Below are 21,391 nucleotides of genomic sequence, written 5' to 3' on the forward strand. Positions count from 1 at the left end.
GAGCCAACACAAGAGGAAGCCTGAATTTCCAGTTGTAATTTGAGAAACCCGCCGCAACTCGAGAAAAATCACGTGGTTCCCCGTATTGCAAGATGAGGCCCTTGCCCCCTACAGCGTCTCAAGAGAAGTCTCACATTCCGTCTTGTAGTGCAAAACAGTACTTGGCACCCTTGATGCGACCCCAAAAGTTCCCCTATATACCAATCTCACTAGAGGGGACACTGAAGTTTCTGGCACCACTTCATCTGAGGCCTTTCTCCTCTCCTGATCGCGATAGGAGGGTCGATTCCATTGCTTTGTCTCGAAGGGATTCCCGACCTTCCCGGCACACCTCAGGATGAGGCCGGTCTCACGAGGAAATTCGAGAGGTAGCCTCGAGGGCCATACTACATGCCGAAAGACCCCGATTCCATGGTCCACTTTTGATCAAAACCAGACTCCTGGACACCTCTTCGAAGGCAAGCCTGTGGATGAAGGCACAACACGTAGGGGCACTGACACCCCGTGCATCTTCCGGAAAAACCCGCAGGTTCCTCACACAGCTCCACAAGTGGTCTGTCACCTCGTGAACAACTCGAGAAGCAAGCGGAGTTCCATTCCTCCACACAAGACGATTCCTGACTCTCCTGTCACAACTCTAGGGACCTTGCGCACCGAGTCAGAAATGGAGAGGAAGCCTGAGGTTCCTGCCTCCACTCAAGATGAGGCCCTTTTCCATTGCCACAAAACCAGTGGAGTCCCGAGAGGCCCGTCCCAAATCCACAGTATGCCTGACTTCTCAGAGGCACCCTGAGAAGCTCCCTAAGGTCACCGGCAGAAGTCGACGGAACCCAGGGTTTCCTGCCGCAACCCGAGAAAGACCTTGAGAGTCCTGCTTTAACGTGTCTTGAGGCCCGATTCCCGTATCATATCTCGAGAGCAATGACGCGCTCCCCCTTGCCATGCGCATGGAGACCTGAATTCCCTGGTGCCACACAAAAGGCTCCCTGAGCTTCCCGTCGCACCTCGTCAGAAACCGCACACTGGCACCGCAGCTCGAGAAAACCAACAAGACGCCCCTGTCATTGCGAGATGAGGGTCTTCTTTTCCTGCATGGCCTGGAGAGCAATCCTGAGTCCTCTCTCCAAACTCCACAGGGGGCTTGACTCCCTTTAGGCCACTCAGTGGGCTCCAAGAGACACCTGTGGCGACTCAAGAGGAGAGCAGGGTCCTTTGCTTCCCCTCGAGTCGAGCTCTGACTCCCAGGATGCGTCTGGAATGCAACCCCGAGATCGCTGTCGGCCCTGGAGAGGAATATTAGGTCCTGGACACAAGCCTAGATGAGGTCTCTTTTGCCCTGCAGTGACTCAAGAGCAAACCCCAGCTCTCCCTCGAAACTCGAATGGAAGATTGGACTTCCCTGGGCCAACACAAGAGGAAGCCTGAATTCCCCGTCGTAACTCGAGAATCCTGCTGCACCTTGAGAAAAACCACGTGATTCCCCCGTCATCCCAAGATGAGGCCCTTGCCCTCTACAGCGTGTCAAGAGAAGCCCCAAGTCCGTATTGAAGTGCAAAATGGTACTTGGCACCCTTGAAGTGACCCCAAAAGTTTCCCGACACACCGGTCCCACTCGAGGGGAACACCGAGGTTCCCGGCACGACTTCAACTGAGCCCTTTCACTCCTCCTGATCGCGACAAGATGGTCGATTCCCCTGCTTTGTCTGGAAGGGGTTCCCGATCTTCATGGCGCACCTCAGGATGACACCAGTCTAACGAAGAAATTCGAGACGTAGCCTCATGGATGGTGCCACGTTCTGAAAGACCCCGATTCCCTGCTCTGCTATTGATAAGAACCCGATGTCCGGACACCTCTTTGAAGGCAACCCTGTGGATGAAGGCACAACACGAAGGGGCACTGACCCCCTCATGCATCTTACGGAAAAAACCGAAGGTTCCACTCACAGCTCGACAAATGGTCTGTTATCCTGTGAACAACTCGAGAGGCAAATGGAGTTCCATTCCTCCACACAAGACGAGGCCTGACTCTCCTGTCCCAACTCTTCAGGGACCCTGTGGTCGGAGTTTTAAATGGAGAGGAACCCTTAGGTTCCTGCCTCAGCTCGAGATGAGAAACTTTGCCATTGCACCAAACCCAGTGGAGTTCTGAGAACGCCTCCCAAGTCCACAGTATGCCTGACTTCTCAGAGGCACCCTGAGAAGCTCCCTGAGGTCACCGGTACAAGTCGAGGGAACCCAGGGTTTCCTGCCGCAACCTGAGAAAGACCTCGAGACTCCTTCTTCAACGCGTCTTGAGTCCCGATTTCCCTACCATGACTCGAGAGCATTTATGGGCTCCTCCTCATCACACGTATAGACACCTGACTTTCCTGGCGCCACACGAGAGGCTCCCTGAGCTCCCCGTCGTACCTCGTGAGAAAACTCATACTTGCGCTCCAACTCGAGAAAACCCACAAGACGCCCCCGTCATTGCGAGCTGAGGGCCTTCTTTCCTGTATGGCCTGGAGAGCAATCCCGAGTCCTCTCTCCAACTCCACAGGAGGCTTGACTCCCTGGAGGCCACTCAGTGGGCTCCAAGAGATACCTATCGCGACCCAGGAGGATATCAGAATCCTTTGCTTCCCCTCGAGCCGAGGCCTGACTCACTGGGTGAGTCTGGAATGCGTCCCCGTGATCCCTATCGCCCCTGGAGAGGAACATTAGGTCCTGGACACAAGCCTAGATGAGGTCTATTTTGACCTGCCGTGACTCGAGAGCAATTCCCACCCAGCTCTCCCTGGCAACTCGAATGGAAGAATGGACTTCCCTGGGCCAACACAAGAGGAAGCCTGAATTCCCCATCGTAAGTCAACAATCCCATCGCAACTCGAAAAAAACCACGTGGTTTCCCCTTCATCACAAGATGAGGCCCTTGCCCGTCACAGCGTCTCAAGAGAAGTCCCACGTTTCATCTTGAAGTTTGAAACAGTATTTGGCAAGCTTCGTGAGACCCCAAAAGTTCCCTGACATACCGGTCTCACTCAAGGGGAACACCGAGGTTCCCGGCACCACTTCATCTGAGCCCCTTCTCCCCTCCTGATCGCGACAGTAGGGTCGATTAACCTGCTTTGTCTGGAAGGCTTTCCCGACCTTCCAGGGGCACCTCAGCATGAGGCCCGTCTCACGAGGAAATTCGAGACGTAGCCTCGTGTGTGGTGCCGCATTCCAAAAGACCCCGATTTCCTGGTCCGCTCTTGATAAGAACCCGATGCCCGCACACCACTTCGAAGGCAACCCTGTGGATGAAAGCACATCACAAAGGGGCACTGACACCCCCGTGCATTGTCTGGAAAAAACCGCAGGTTCCACACACAGCTCGACAAGTGGCCTGTCACTCCTTGAACAACTCGACAGGCAAGCGGAGTTCCATTCCTCCACACAAGATGAGGCCTGACTCTCCTGTCCCAACTCTGCAGGGACCCTGCAATCTGAGTCAGAAATGGAGAGGAACCCTGAGGTTCCTTCCTGATCTCGAGATTAGGCCCTCTTCCATTGCAGCAAACCCAGTGGAGTCCCGAGAGGCCTCTCCCAGCTCCATAGTATCCCTGACTTCTCAGAGGCACCCTGAGAAGCTACCTGAGGTCACAGGCACAAGTCGAGGGAACCCAGGGTTTCCTGCCGCAACCCGAGAAAGACCTCGAGCGTCCTTTTTCATTGCGTTGAGCCCTGATTCCACTACCATGACTCGAGAGCAATGACGTGCGCCCCCTCGCCACTCGTATGGAGACTTGACTTCCCTGACACCACACGAGAGGCTCCCTGAGCTCCCGGTCGTACCTTGTGAGAAACCCCACACTGGCACCGCAGCTCCAGAAAAACCACGAGACTCCCCCGACATCGCGAGATGAGGGCCTTCTTTTCCTGCATCGCCTGGAGAGCAATCCCGCGTGCTCTCTCCAAACTCCACAAGAGAGGAGCCAAGATTGCTGAGGAGTAGGATGGGGAGAACTCTTTCCCCCCCAAACAATTTCATCAAAAGAGCATTTAAACGTTGAGTAAATTCCACAATACAACTTATGAATGCTACCAGAGGACATCAGGCACCCAGAAAAGAACCCAACTCTTGGAAAGTAGGTAGGAAAAAGTATAAAAGACAAAAAAAGAGACAAAAGAGGGAGGGAGGGATTTCCGTCCCGGGAAGATAGTCTTAAAAAGAGAAAAGTTTCCAAACATCAGGAAAGCTTTTCACTGCCAAATCTTTGCCAAGCTTTGGAAGCACAAAGGGCAACATAAGGGGGATAAAAATAAATAAACAATTAAAACTCGCAGATTGCAAGCCCTACGGTAACTCCCCCAGCCGCGAAGCAGTGCAGACGCCTGCTCACACCATTAGCAAGCAGGGGCTGGGCAGGGAGGCGCGGCGCGGGCTGCATCGCTTAGAGTCAGAATCTGGCCTGAATACCCTGAGCGCTATCTGAACGAAATAACTTGGGCTAGCAAACCAGACTCTGGGATATCTACCACGCAAAAAGCCAGCCCTAACCTAAGACACCGCCAGGCCCGCGCACGGAACAAAGGACTGAACAGAGATAGCCGGCTGCAGACCTTCCCCCTCCGGTGACAGGCAGCCAGAGCCGGAAGGGGGCAATCGCAGCCCCAGAGAGACATTATCTATAAAACTGTAAGCAGGCTTCTTTGCTAACTAAAACTTCTTGGGGATCTGGACGGTCAACATCTGCCTGAGAAGGTGCGCCTGTTTTACACCCAGATAACCGAGTGGCGGGGAGGCGATAAGTCACAACATTGGCGCTCGCCAAACACCTCATCACCTGAGCTGCTCGGACCTGGGAAGAGCACAAAACGCAGGCCCAACCGAGTCTGTGCCTCTGAGGACTATCCGAGTGCCTGAACCTGAGCGGCTTGGACCTGGGAGGTGCATGCAGCCCAGGGCCAGCCTCGGATTGTTCCCGGTGGAACAACCTAGAGCCCGAGCAGTGTGGGCAGGGAGGCTACACGCGCCGTGAGCGGGGGCAGACCCAGTGTGGCTGAGGCACTGCGAGCGCACGCCAGTGTTATTTGTTTGCAGCATCACTCCCTCCCTCCCTCCCCACAGCGCAACTGAACAAGTGAGCCTAAAAAAAAAAAGTGTCCTCCACCGTCCCCTTTGTGTCAGGGTGTAAACCAGACACTGAAGAGACCAGCAAACAAAAGAAGCTATAACAGAGGGAAACACCTTGGAAGCTACAGGCAATAGATTAAAACCCTGTGGTTACTAGGACTACATAGGAAGGCGCCTATACATCTTGAGAAATATAAGTCGGACCAAGGAACTAGCCAAAAATGAACCGAACCCACGATACTCACAACAAAACCAGAGAAAGTCCTAGATATATTTTTATGATCATTCTTACTTTTTTTTAATTTTTTTTAATTTTAAGTTCTCTATTGTTCATTTAATTTTCACTTTTATAACCTATTACTTTGCAAAAAAAAAGACCCTATTTTTTTCTTCTTCAGCAAACTTCATATATGTATATATATATATATATATATATATATATATATAATTTTTTGACCTTGTTTTTTTGTTTTGGTTTTTTTTTTCTTCTTTTCTTTAACATTGTATTTTTGAAATTCCAAACTGCACTCTAGATTTTTAATTTATGCTTTTTGATATTTGATATCAATTTTGTACCTGTATTTTCTTGATAATTTTTGCGACCATGTTTGTTTTTCTTTGTTCGTTTTTTTCTCTCTTTCTTTTCCTTCTTCTTTTCTTTAACATCGTATTTTTGAAATTCCAAACTCTACTCTAGATTTTTAATTTTTGCTTTTATGTATTTGTTACCAATTTTGTACCTTTAAGAACCCAATCTTCAGTACCCATTTTTCACTAGGGAGCGAGATTACTGGCTTGACTGCTCTCTCTCCCTTTGGACTCTCCTTTTTCTCCACCAGGTCGCCTGTGTCTCCTCCCTAACCCCTCTCTACTCTACCCAACTCTGTGAATTTCTGTGTATTCCAGACGGTGGAGAACACTTAGGGAACTGATTACTGGCTGGATCTGTCTCCCTCCTTTTCATTCCCCCCTTTTATCCTTCTGGCCACCTCTGTCTCCTTCCTCCTTCTTCTCATCTCTGTATAACTCTGTGAACATCTCTGAGCGGTCCAGTTGTGGAGTGCACATAAGGAAGTGACTACTGGCCAGCCCACTCTCTCCACTATTGATTCCACCTGATCTCATTTGGGTCACCTCTAACTCCCTCCTCCCTCTTCTCTTCTCCATGTAACGCTGTGAACCTTTCTGAGTGGCCCTCACAGTAGAGAAACTTTTCTTCTTTAACGTAGATGTTTTATCAATGGTGCTGTATAGAAGGAGAAGTTTTGAAACTACTGTAAAAGTAAGACAGATAACTGGAAGCAGGAGGCTTAAGTCCAAACCCTGCCTCCAGGGAACTCCTGACTCCAAGGAACATTAATTGACAGGAGCTCATCAAATGCCTCCATACCGACACTGAAATCAAGCACCACACAAGGGCCAACAAGTTCCAGGGCAAGACATACCAAGCAAATTCTCCAGCAACAAAGGAACGCAGCCCTGAGCTTCAAGATACAGGCTGCCCAAAGTCACCCCAAAACCACAGACATCTCATAACTCATTACTGGACACTTCATTGCACTCCAGAGAGAAGAAATACAGCTCCACCCACCAGAACATGGACACAAGCTTCCCTAACCAGGAAACCTTGACAAGACACCTGTACAAACCCACACACAGCGAGGAAATGCCACAGTAAAGAACTCCACAAACTGCCAGAATACAGAAAGGACACCCCAAACTCAGCAATTTAAACAAGATGAGACAGAGGAATACCCAGCAGATAAAGGAACAGGATAAATGCCCACCAAACCAAACAAAAGAGGAAGAGATAGGGAATCTATCTGATAAAGAATTCCGAGTAAGGATAGTGAAATGGATCTAAAATCTTGAAATTAAAATGGAATCACAGATAAATAGCCTGGAGACAAGGATTGAGAAGATGCAAGAAAGGTTTAACAAGGACCTAGAAGAAATAAAAAAAGAGTCAATATATAATGAATAATGCAATAAATGAAATTAAAAACACTCTGGAGGCAACAAATAGTAGAATAACAGAGGCAGAAGATAGGATTAGTGAATTCGAAGATAGAATGGTAGAAATAAATGAATCAGAGAGGATAAATGAAAAACGAATTAAAAGAAATGAGCACAATCTCAGAGACCTCCAGGACAATATTAAACGCTACAACATTCGAATCATAGGGGTCCCAGAAGAAGAAGACAAAAAGAAAGACCGTGAGAAAATACTTGAGGAGATAATAGTTGAAAACTTCCCTAAAATGGGGAAGGAAATACTCACTCAAGTCCAAGAAACCCAGACAGTCCCACACAGGATAAAGCCAAGGCGAAACCCCCCAAGACACATATTAATCACATTAACAAAAATCAAACACAAAGAACAAATATGAAAAGCAGCAAGGGAAAAACAACAAATAACACACCAGGGAATTGCCATAAGGATAACAGCTGATCTTTCAATAGAAACTCTTCAAGCAAGGAGGGAATGGCAAGACATACTTAAAATGATGAAAGAAAATAACCTACAGCCCAGATTATTGTACCCAGCAAGGATCTCATTCAAGTATGAATGAGAAATCAAAAGCTTTTCAGACAAGCAAAAGCTGAGAGAATTCTGCACCACCAAACCAGCTCTCCAACAAATACTAAACAGGAAACACAAAAACGGTGTATAAATTCGAACCCCAAACAATAAAGTAAATGGCAATGGGATCATACTTATCAGTAATTACCTTAAACGTAAATGGGTTGAATGCTCCAACCAAAAGACAAAGACTGGCTGAATGGATACAAAAACAAGACCCCTACATATGTTGTCTACAAGAGACCCACCTCAAAACAGGGGATACATACAGACTGAAAGTGAAGGGCTGGAAAAAGATTTTCCATGCAAATAGGGACCAAAAGAAAGCAGGAGTAGCGATACTCATATCAGATAAAATAGACTTTAAAACAAAGGCTGTGAAAAGAGACAAAGAAGGTCACTACATAATGATCAAAGGATCAATCCAAGAAGAAGATATAACAATTATAAATATATATGCACCCAACGTGGGAGCACCACAGTATGTAAGACAAATGCTAACAAGTATGAAAGGAGAAATTAACACTAACACAATAATAGTTGGAGATTTTAATACCCCACTCACACCTATGGATAGATCAACTAAACAGAAATTTAACAAGGAAACACAAACTTTAAATGATACAATAGACCAGTTAGACCTAATTGATATCTATAGGACATTTCATCCCAAAACAATGAATTTCAACTTTTTCTAAAGTGCACATGGAACCTTCTCCAGGATAGATCGCATCCTGGGCCATAAAGCTAGCATTGGTAAATTCAAAAAAATAGAAATCATTCCAAGCATCTTTTCTGACCACAATGCAGTAAGATTAGATCTCAATTACAGGAGAAAAACTATTAAAAATTCCAACATATGGAGGCTGAACAACACGCTGCTGAATAACCAACAAATCACAGAAGAAATCAAAAAAGAAATCAAAATTTGCATAGAAACGGATGAAAATGAAAACACAACAACCCAAAACTTGTGGGACACAGTAAAAGCAGTCCTAAGGGGAAAGTTCATAGCAATACAGGCACACCTCAAGAAACAAGAAAAAAGTCAAATAAATAAACTAACTCTACACCTAAAGCAACTAGAAAAGGAAGAAATGAAGAACCCCAGGGTTAGTAGAAGGAAAGAAATCTTAAAAATTAGAGCAGAAATAAATGCAAAAGAAACAAAAGAGACCATAGCAAAAATCAACAAAACCAAAAGCTGGTTCTTTGAAACGATAAATAAAATTGACAAACCATTAGCCAGACTCATCAAGAAACAAAGGGAGAAAAATCAAATCAATAAAATTAGAAATGAAAATGGAGAGATCACAACAGAAAACACAGAAATACAAAGGATCATAAGAGACTACTATCAACAATTATATGCCAATAAAATGGACAACGTGGAAGAAATGGACAAATTCTTAGAAAAGTACAACTTTCCAAAACTGGACCAGGGAAGAAATAGAAAATCTTAACAGACCCATCACAAGCACGGAAATTGAAACTGTAACCAAAAATCTTCCAGCCAACAAAAGCCCAGGTCCAGACGGCTTCACAGCTGAATTCTACGAAAAATTTAGAGAAGAGCTAACACCTATCCTGCTCAAACTCTTCCAGAAAATTGCAGAGGAAGGTAAACTTCCAAACTCATTCTATGAGGCCACCATCAGCCTAATACCAAAACCTGACAAAGATCCCACAAAAAAAGAAAACTACAGGCCAATATCACTGATGACATAGATGCAAAAATCCTTAACAAAATTCTAGCAATCAGAATCCAACAACACATTAAAAAGATCATACACCATGACCAAGTGGGCTTTATCCCAGGGATGCAAGGATTCTTCAATATCCGCAAATCAATCAATGTAATACACCACCTTAACAAATTGAAAAATAAAAACCATATGATTTTCTCAATAGATGCAGAGAAAGCCTTTGACAAAATTCAACATCCATTTATGATAAAAACTCTCCAGAAAGCAGGAATAGAAGGAACATACCTCAACATAATAAAAGCTATATATGACAAACCCACAGCAAACATTATCCTCAATGGTGAAAAATTGGAAGCATTTCCTCTAAAGTCAGGAACTAGACAAGGGTGCCCACTTTCACCATTACTATTCAACATAGCTTTGGAAGTTTTGGCCACAGCAATCAGAGCAGAAAAAGAAACAAAAGGAATCCAAATTGGAAAAGAAGAAGTAAAACTCTCACTGTTTGCAGATGACATGATCCTCTACATAGAAAACCCTAAAGACTCCACCAGAAAATCACTAGAACTAGTCAATGACTATAGTAAAGTTGCAGGATATAAAATCAACACACAGAAATCCCTTGAATTCCTATACACTAATAATGAGAAAACAGAAAGAGAAATTAAGGAAACAATTTCATTCACCATTGCAACGGAAAGAATAAAATACTTAGGAATATACCTACCTAAAGAAACTAAAGACCTATACATAGAAAACTATAAACCACTGGTGAAAGAAATCAAAGAGGACACTAATAGGTGGAGAAATATGCCATGTTCATGGATTGAAAGAATCAATATAGTGAAAATGAGTATACTACCCAAGGCAATTTATAGATTCAATGCAATCCCTATCAAGCTACCAACAGTATTCTTCACAGAGCTAGAACAAATAATTTCACAATTTGTATGGAAATACGAAAAACCTCGAATAGCCAAAGCGATCTTGAGAAAGAAGAATGGAACTGGAGGAATCAACCTACATGATTTCAGGCTCCGCTACAAAGCCACAATTATCAAGACAGTATGGTACTGGCACAAAGACAGAAATATAGATTAGTGGAACAAAATAGAAAGCCCAGAGATAAATCCACACACATATGGACACCTTATCTTTGACAAAGGAGGCAAAAATATACAATGGATTAAAGACAATCTCTTTAACAAGTGGTGCTGGGAAATCTGGTCAACCACTTGTAAAAGAATGAAACTAGAACACTTTCTAACACAATACACAAAAATAAACTCAAAATGGATTCAAGATCTAAACGTAAGACCAGAAACTATAAAACTCCTAGAGGAGAACATAGGCAAAACACTCTCTGAAATACATCACAGCAGGATCCTCTATGACCCACCTCCCAGAATATTGGAAATAAAAACAAAAATAAACAAATGGGACCGAATTAACCTTAAAAGCTTCTGCACATCAAAGCAAACTATTAGCAAGGTGAAAAGACAGCCTTCGGAATGGGAGAAAATAATAGGAAATGAAGCAACTGACAAACAACTAATCTCAAAAATATACAAGCAACACCTACAGCTCAACTCCAGAAAAATAGATGACCCAATCAAAAAATGGGCCAAAGAACTAAATAGACATTTCTCCAAAGAAGACATACAGATGGCTAACAAACACATGAAAAGATGCTCAAAATCACTCATTATCATAGAAATGCAAATCAAAACCACTATGAGGTACCATTTCACGCCAGTCAGAATGGCTGCAATCCAAAAGTCTACAAATAATAAATGCTGGAGAGGGTGTGGAGAAAAGGGAACCCTCTTACACTGTTGGTGGGAATGCAAACTAGTACAGCCACTATAGAGAACAGTGTGGAGATTCCTTAAACAACTGGAAATAGAACTGCCTTTTGATCCAGCAATCCCACTGCTGGGCATACACACTGAGGAAACCAGAAGGGAAAGAGACACGTGAACCCCAATGTTCATCGCAGCACTGTTTCTAATAGCCAGGACATGGAAGCAACCTAGATGTCCATCAGCAGATGAATGGATAAGAAAGCTGTGGTACATATACACAATGGAGTATTACTCCGCCATTAAAAAGAATAGAATGAATCAGTTCTAATGAGGTGGATGAAACTGCAGCCTATTATACAGAGTGAAGTAAGCCAGAAAGAAAAACACCAATACAGTATACTAACGCATATATATGGAACTTTGAAAGACGGTAACAATAACCCTGAGTACGAGACAGCAAAAGAGACACTGATGTATAGAAGAGTCTTATGGACTCTGTGGGAGAGGGAGAAGGTGGGAAGATGTGGGAGAATGGCATTGAAACATGTAAAATATCATGTATGAAAAGAGTTGCCAGTCCAGGTTTGATGCATGACACTGGATGCTTGGGGCTAGTGCACTGGGACGACCCAGAGGGATGCTATGGGGGGGAGGAGGGAGGAGGGTTCAGGATGGGGAGCACATGTATACCTGAGGCGGATTCATTTTGATATTTGGAAAAACTAATACAATTATGTAAAGTTTAAAAATAAAATAAAATTAAAAAAAAAATCCACAGGAGGCTTGACTTCCTTTAGGCCACTCAGTGGTCTCCAAGAAATACCCGTCGGGACTCGAGAGCAGAGCAGAGTCCTTTCCTTCCTCTCGAGATGAGGTCTGACTCCTCGGGTGCGTCTAAAATGCAACCCCGAGATCTCTGTCGCCCCTGGAGAGGAACATTAGGTCCTGGACACAAGCTTAGATGAGGTCTCTTTTGCCCTGAAGTGACTCGAGAGCAATCCCTAGCTCTCTCTCGCAACTCCAATGGAAGATTGGACTTCCCTGGGCCAACACAAGAGGAAGCCTGAATTCCCCATCGTAACTCGAGAATCCCGCCGAAACTCGAGAAAAAACCACATGGTTACCCTGTCAACGCAAGATGAGGCCCTTGCCCAATACAGCGTCTAAAGAGAAGTCCCAGGTTTCTTCTTGAAGTGTTTTCACACTTCAAGTGTGAAAACTTGGCACCCTTGATGCGATTCCAAAAGTTCCCCGACACCCTGGTCTCTCTCGAGGGGAACACCGAGGTTCCCGGTACGACTTCATCTGAGCCACTTCTCCCCTCCTGATTGCGACTGGAGGGTCGACTCCCGTGCTTTGTCTAGAAAGGGTTCCCAACCTTCCCGGCGCACCTCAGGATGAGGCCGGTCTAACGAGAATATTTGAGACGTAGCTTCATGGGTGGTAACACATGCTGAAAGACCCCGATTCCCCGGTCCGCTCTTGATAAGAACCCGATGCCCGGACACCTCTTGAAAGGCAACCCTGTGGAAGAAGGCACAACACGAAGGGGCACTGACACCCTCGTGCATCGTCCGGAAAAACCCGCAGATTCCAAACACAGTTCGACAAGTTGCCTGTCACCCCGTGAATAACTCGAGAGGCAAGCGGAGTTCCATTCCTCCTTACAAGACGAGGCCTGACTCTCCTGTCCCAACTCTGCAGGGACCCTGCGATCAGAGTCAGAAATGGAGACGAACCCTGAGGTTCCTGCCTCCACTCGAGATGAGGCCCTCTTCTATTGCACCAAACCCAGTGGAGTCCCGAGAGGGCCCTCCCAACTCCAGGGTATCCTTGACTTCTCAGAGGCACACTGAGAAGCTCCCTGAGGCCACCGGCACTAGTCGAGGGAACCCAGGGTTTACTGCCGTGACCCAAGAAACACCTTGAAAGTCCTTCTTTAACGGTTCTTGAGGCCCGATACACCTTCCATGACTCTAGAGCAATGACGCACTCCCCCTCGCAATGCGCATGGAGACCTGACTTCCCAAGCGCCACATGAGAGGCTCCCTGAGCTCCCCGTAGTACCTCATGAGAAACCCCACACTGGCGCTGCAGCTCGAGAAAACCCACGAGACGCCCCCTTCATCGCGAGATGATGGCCTTCTTTTCCTGCATGGCCTGGAGAGCAATCACGAGTCCTCTCTCCAAACTCCACAGGAGGCTTGACTCCCTTTAGGCCACTCAGTGGGCTCCAAGAGATACCCGTCGCAACTCGAGAGGAGAGTGGAGTCCTTCGCTTCCCCTCGAGACAAGGACTGACTCCCCGGGTGCATCAGGAAAGCAACCCCGAGATCCCTGTCCCCCCTGGAGATGAACATTATGTCCTGGACACAAGCCTAGATAAGGTCTCTTTTGCCCTGCAGTAACTCAAGCGCAATCCCTAGCTCTCCCTCGCAACTCGAATGGAAGACTGGACTTCCCTGGGCCAACACAAGAGGAAGCCTGAATTTCCTGACCTAACTCGAGAATCCCGCCACAACTCGAGAAAAACGACGTGGTTAACCCGTCACCACAAGATGAGGCCCTTGCCAGCTACAGCGTCTCAAGAGAAGTCTCACGTTCCGTCTTGAAGTTTGAAACGGTACTTAGCACCTTTGATGTGACTCCAAAAGTTCCCCGACATCCCAGTTTTACTCGAGGGGAACATCGAGGTTCCCGGCACCACTTCATCTGAGCCCCTTCTCCCCTCCTGATCGGGACAAGAGGGTCGATTCACTTGCTTTGTCTGAAAGGGTTACCGACCTTCCTGGTGCACCTCAGGTTGAGGTCCGTCTCAAGAAGAAATTCGAGACGTAGGCTTGTGGGTGGTGCCACATGCCGAAAGACACTGATTTCCTGGTCTGCTCTTGATAAGAACCTGAAGGCTGGATACCTCTTCGAAGGCAACCCTGTGTATGAAGGCAAAAAACAAAGGGGAACTGACACCCCCATGCATCGTCCGGATAAAACCGCAGGTTCCACACACAGCTCGACAAGTGGCCTGTTATCCGGTGAACAACTCGAGAGTCCAGCGGAGTTCCATTCCTCCACACAAGACGAGGCCTGACTCTCCTGTCCTAACTCTGTAGGGACTCTGTGTTCAGAGTCAGAAATGGAGAGCAACCCTGAGGTTCCTGCTTCAAATCGAGATGAGGCCCTCTTCTGACAAGGTCCAGCCTAGGCTGGTCCAGGGTTTTCGAAGGGGAGACAGAGTAGGCGACCTATTGAAGATATAAAGAGTAATAGAATGAGGATAGCTCAGTAGGAAAATTTAGTGGAGAAAAGAAGCTGAGTAGCTTGGTTTATGCGGAAAATCAGTATAACCCGTGACACCAGGTTAGCTCTGACCACGGAGGCCGCAGGCTCCCTCTCGAATAGCGAAAAGTGCCCCACCTTAGACACCTTCTCAAGTGGTCTTCGAAGCCCAGGCAAATAAATGGTCGCAGAGGATATCCGCGCTCCAGATGGACACTCATCTGAAAATTGAGGGGAAGAATGACATTAGGAGACTAAGCGTTGGCAATCAAGGCCCGTAGCTTTATTTTCAACAGGGGTTTTTATACCCTAAGTTACACATAGAGGATAATGGGGATGCAAAGACAGCAGCCTTTGATCCTTATCAAAAACCAGAGTTTCTGTCCTGCAAATGTATCGTATACAAATGGTTTAGGTGATTTACATCATCTTCTAGCCAGAAGACCTATTAACATTTTATGACTCTTGACAAAGACTTATCAACCGTAAGACTTATTTTCTCTAAGAGTAATTATTTTAAGGTTTGGCCCCATCTTTCGAAGATAAAATTGCATTCCTATAGGGCAGATGTGTAATGGGCTTACAACAAAGGAAATAATTTATTACCTTAAGGGTCTAAAGTTAGTAACACCAAGGCCACTACTTATTTCTTCTACATACCAACTATATTAATTAATACACATTCAAGGATACAATTCAGGGGATGTGGAAACTTGGCAACAAGCATTGGTTCATCAATGAAATCTTTTACTAGTTTTATTCTGACAGTTTCTAACTCTCTGAGAGGCTCTAAGCTATTTGAATATCTTAAGCTTCCCGTGCCTCTCGAGGCTCGGAGACTGTAAACAATTATATGCATTGCTGTAGGAGTCCGGGTAAACTTGTCAGGCGAGTTAGAGAGCCATCTGACGTGTTTGGATTTAAACACTCCTAATTGCCCAGGAACTTTATTAATTGGAGCTGTAAGTTAGCTCTTTGACAGAGAGAGTGAGATGGTGGTGGGGGACAGACCCCAGTAAAGTCAGAGGTGAGAGCACAAAGCAATAAAGTAGGCAGACTCTGGTTTTGGGGGGTAGATGCTCAAGAATATCCGGGAGGACTCCCGAGGCTCGATCCCGCTTTTGTGTATGCCCAGCCTCCTTCCTCATGACCTTTGTCACGAGTGGAATGTCTCTCGCCGGCTCCCGGCATCTCCCCGTTTTTTATTTCTTAAAACAGCCAGATGTAGCTCAGTCGCGAGCCTCTGAATACTCTGCCGAAGAATCCTGACAATACAAGGAAGAATGATTATGAGAAGCAGAATTAAAGCAGCCACTGCAGCATAGCTAAAGACATTAGACAGAATATTCTTTTCTGAGATGTAGTTAGGGAAAGTATGGAAGAAATCATTTGCTGTTCCAGCAGCAGTAAAATCTAATCGGGAGTGCTCCATGGTTGCTATTTGATAGTGAAGTTTCCCTACGTCTCAACCAATGTCAGAGCTGTTCCAGATACCTGAAATATGGTTTTTAATCTTTTCCCATTCAAAATCTGTCTCATTTACTTTCAGGGGTGTTCCACATATCCACCGATAGTCAGCATGACAAGACAATGCCATTTTCACCTTTAAAGCCTGCAATTCAGTCCCAATATGTATTACTGCTTCCTCTAGGGCGTCTACCCTCATTTCTAATTTTCTCTCTATAGCTTCCTGTGTTGCCAATGTTAAAGAAACATTTTTGGACATAGAATCAACATATTGAGCAGTATGTACTTGTTGAGTCAATGATATTGCTGCCACAGTAACAGAAGTGATTGCACTTATCAAAGCTGCTGTTCCCAAGATAATTAAGCCCACAAACCGTCGTGTTTGCATTAAATCCTGTAGTTGTTGTAATACAGCAAGACCATAATTCAATAAGTGGTTACATCATAAGATAAGGTGGATGTTGTAGCATTACAAAGGAGCAAACATTATATTGAGGGTTTAAACAAGATGAACCAGGGAGCAGCTGTAGGCGTCATCCCGGGGGAGCAGTGTCCCCAGCATCAGGAGGCAGAACGCGAGCAGCAGGCTGTGGGCCAAGGCGCCTATGGTGGGCGGAGGGGCAGGGTTCGTGGTTTAGGGCTAGCCGCCACCGCTTGGGCTCAGGGCGGTCCCCTCTCGCCGGTGGGGCCACGCTGGTCTGGACGGCACTCCGCGGGTGCGCTTTCCTCTCTGGCCCTCACTCGCTGCACAGACTTCTTTGCTCTAGGTCACGGGGTGCAGAGAGGTGGGTGCGAGGCGCTGCTGGTGGCACGGAGGCGAGAGCTGGCTGGGGGAGGGGGAGCGAGCGAGTGCGCGCGCCGCGAACCTGGTCTTTGGGGAATGTGACATGACGAATTTGTCTGAGATCCAAACCGGAGAATCTGCATTCTGTAGAAATATACAAGCATACCCTCTCCCACAAGTTAGCAACACATCTGGCCTTTTTCACTCTCCCGTAAGGAGGCCTTTTTACTTGACCAGGGGCCGAGTCGTAGCCTGTAATTCAGGCATCTAGTGTCTCATCATTGTAGTCTGCCCCTGTGTGTTTACGTTTAAGTGATTAATTACAATTGGAACATAACTTCACTATTTGTCTAGCTGTTTCCCTATGGATATGTTAATTTAGGTCTAATGTTTAGTTTAGGTCTCTGTATAAATTTAAGTAATAAATGTATAACCTCCTTATCTCATTTTGGTATACACATATACAGATATACCTAAATGCAAAATGCATTTATATATGTATTTATATATGGCAACAAGTATAAAGTTATTGACATATAATATATATAAATCAATATACTTGAATTAATCTTTATAATTAATATATTAATTAATATATATTACAACAATACAACACATACACAGCTAATACCAACCAACACAAACCAATATACTGTAATAATACATGTCACACATTTATAATTATACAGTATATAGAACATACATCATCACAGCACATCAATCCATACCAATTAATATCAGCCACACACACATTATATTACTGCCATATATATTTAATTATACAGTATATATATATGTTTGTGTGTATAGTATACATATTAATTTATATACAAATTAATTAAGTATAGATCTATAAATAGAATTAAGTATACCTTTATTATATTTTATTTATACCCATACCTAATTAGGCAAACTGTAATTAGGCAAATACATTTATATTATGTATTTATAACAATATATAAAGTATTGTTAAATGTACCACCTGTACAGCATCTCCACCCCACATACCACTTTCTCTAATCCCACCAACTCATTTTCAGTATTATGTGTTGGCCAGGAGCTGGGCCAGTCTTTCCCAGCAATGTTAAGAGACGTCTGTTCCTGTGTCTAATAGCCCTGGCGTTTTATTCTCTTGAATTAAAAGATCTTTTAAAGGCCTTGGAACTGTAATTTCCTGCACCCAAAAGGCTAGATCACTAGATCCAAATGTTTTGTGGCTCTTAGCTTGAGAAGTCAAGTTTTTCCTTGTCTGATAGTAAGGTAAAAGTAAAAGCTGTGTTACTCTTTGACCTTTATTAATTTGTACAGTTTTGATAGGCAGTGAGATCAAGACTTTAATTTCTCAATATCATCAGAATCTACTACACCATGCACCAGCGAAATTTCTTTTCTTTCTTTTTTTTTTATTTAATTTTTTTTTTTAAAGAAAGCAAGCTACGCCCCAGGACAAATCTTACAATGTCCTCAGATAGGGGGCCAGCCACTCCGGTTGGAATTGGAGTAAGCTTCACATCAGGGGTTAATATTGTTATTAAATCTCCTTGCCTTTTCGCTTTTCTCCTAGCCTGGGTGAGACCCCCCTGAGGGAGTTTTCTCCAAGGAGCACGCTCTGCATATTGTGTACTAAAAGCTCCTTTGTTTAAAAAACTTTTTATCTTCCTCAGTCTTAGGCAACACTTTGGGAGGCTTTGGGGGCAAAGTGGGGAACTCCTGGGTCCTGGGAGGCACAATCGAAGGCGGTGGCAGTCGCCTTAAATCAGAAAGTGGTGGATAAGTTTTTTAAAGGTTTGCGCAGAGGGGGAAGGAGCTCGCCAGGGCTCTCGGCTGCAGCGTTCTGTAAGCCCTCTCCTTCCTCGGGAGGTAGACCACTTTCTCCCTCCTTTTTTTTTTTTTCAATGGCAGAAAATATGATCTGTGCAGTAAATGGAGACTCACCACCATCCACCTCTATAGCCTCCCCCATAGTCTATTTAACAGCCTCGTGACGGAGGTCCAGGACATTTCTAATCATATTCCACAGTCAATAAATATTTGTCTATTCTTAGATGCAGAGAAATCCATTTTTAATTTTTTTTTTAATTTTAGAGAATATTTTTATTTATTTTGTAACCTCTTTACCCTGGCTAAACTGCAGAGGGGACTAGAAAAGAAGCCTCAAGGTGAGGATCAAGTTCATCCTTGGGACTAGAGAAAATCCTTCTCCGGGAAACTCCTAGCGGTGGCCCTTTACCCCGACATGGAGGAGGAGGCATAGGGGGATGGGAGCGTCCCGAAGTTTTCCTCTTCTGTTCCGGAGATCCTTTAACTGTATGGTAACTAAATCTTACGAACTGTCTGATCGGGGATGTTTCCCTCAACCTCCTAGGAGCGGATGGTCTGATTAGGGATGTTTTCTTAAACTTTTAGGAGCATCTTTAGCTTAAAAAAAAAAATCCTCATCAGAATGGCATCGAAATGCTGTTTCCTCTAAACCTTTTTCAAATTGAGGGGAGAGCTGATCTTTCTTTTCATCCCTATCTTTTACATGCTCATTGGCAGTCATAGCGGCTAGCCATTCATTTAGCTGTCAATAGCTAGGTATAGCCTCTTCATTTTCACTTTTCTTTATAACAGGTACCTTTTCAGATTTGCTTTTTTGTTTAACAGGTACTTTTCCAACTTTACTTTCCTCTTTAACAGGTACCTTTTCAAATTCATGAGCTGGATCTAAAACATCTCTAGTCATATTCCACAGAGGAAAGGTGTAAGTAGGGATTTTTTCCAAACCTTGCTGAGCACAATAAGCTCTTAGCTGTTTTCCTAGTTTTTTCAAGATATCTAGGTTAACAGTGCCTTGTTGTAGAAACCAAGGGCAGTGGTCTTGTACAAATGTAAAAAATGATTGAATGGAAGATTTTTTAACCTTGATTCTTCTTTTACTTAATAACTGTAAAATTACTCCTATAAAGAGCTGTCTTTCATTTGATTCAGTGTTGCCCATGTCAGAAACTTAAGGATAGTAAAAGATTTTGCTTTTAGCTATCTAAAGATTAGGCCTTTTTTGTCAGCCTTTTTAGAAACCGTTTTTTCTCTCTAACTCTTCAACACTTCCCACTCCTCTCGCCCTGTCTATTCTACAGGGGGATCTGCAGCCCCCTAAGTGGGATCCTATCTGTCCCCAAAACTGAACACTGGGGGAATGGGGTTGGGGATTTACCTTCGAAATGCCTGTCTCGGGCGCCACCTGCAGAGGTCCAGCCCCAGCTGATCCAGGGTATTCGAAGGGAAGATGGAGTAGGCGACCTATTTATATATTTATTTATTCATCAAAGATATAAAGAGTAATAGAATGAGGATAGCTCAGTAGGAAAATTCAGTGGAGAAAAGCAGCTGAGTAGCTTGGTTTACGCGGAAAATCAATATAACCCGTGACACCAGGTTAGCTCTGACCACGGAGGCTGCAAGTGCCCTCTAGAATAGAGGAAGGTGCCCCACCTTAGACACCTTATCGAGTGGGTCTTCGAAGCCCAGGCAAATAAATGGTCGCAGAGGATATCCGCGCTCCAGATGGACACTCATCTGAAAATTGAGGGGAATAATGACATGGGGAGACCAAGCGTTGGTGAGCAAGGCCCGTAGCTTTATTTTCAACACAGGTTTTAATACCCTAAGTTACACATAGAGGATAATAGGGGATGCAAAGTCAGCAGTCTTTAATCCTTATCAAAAACCAGGGTTTCTTTTCTGCAGATTTATCGTATAAAAATGGTTTAGATGATTTACATCATCTTCTGGCCAGAAGACCTATTAACATTTTATGACTCTTGACAAAGACTTATCAACCATAAGAGTTATTTTCTCTAAGAGTAATTGTTTAAGGTTTGGCGCCATCTTTCGAAGATAAAATTGCATTCCTATAGGGAGGATGTGTAATGGGTTTACAACAAAGAAAATAATTTATTACCTTAAGGGTCTAAAGTTACCAACATCAAGGCCACTACTTATTTTTTCTACATACCAACTATATTAATTAACACACATTCAAGGATACAATTCAGGGGATGTGGAAACTTGGCAAAAAGCATTGGTTCATCAATGAAATCTTTTACTAATTTTATTCTGACAGTTTCTAACTCTCTGAGGGGCTCTAAGCTATTTGAATATCTTAAACTTCCCGTGCGTCTCGAGGCTGGGAGACTGTACACAATCGTATGCATAGCTGTAGGAGACCGGGTAAACTTGTCAGGCGAGTTAGAAAACCATCTGAGGGGTTTGGATTTAAACACTACTAATTGCCCAGGAACATTATTAGTTGGAGCTGTAAGTTAGCTCTTGGACAGAGAGAGTGAGATGGTGGTGGGGGACATCCCCAGTAATGTCAGAGGTGAGAGAACAAAGCAATAAAGAAGGCAGACTTTGGTTTTTGGGGGTAGATGCTGAAGAATATACGGGGGAACTCCCGGAGGCTCGATCCCGCCTTTGCGTATGCCGAGACTCTTTCCTCATGACATTTGTCACGAGTGGAATGTCTCTCGCTGGCTCCCGGCAATCTTCCATTGCACCAAACGCAGTGGAGTCCCGAGAGGCCCCTCCCAACACCACAGTATCAGTGTCTTCTCAGAGGCACCCTGAGCAACTCCCTGAGGTCACCGGCACAAGTCGAGGGAACACAGGGTATCCTGCCGCAACCTG

Source organism: Bubalus kerabau, chromosome 8, assembly GCF_029407905.1.
Source record: "Bubalus kerabau isolate K-KA32 ecotype Philippines breed swamp buffalo chromosome 8, PCC_UOA_SB_1v2, whole genome shotgun sequence".
NCBI classification, from domain to species: domain Eukaryota; kingdom Metazoa; phylum Chordata; class Mammalia; order Artiodactyla; family Bovidae; genus Bubalus; species Bubalus kerabau.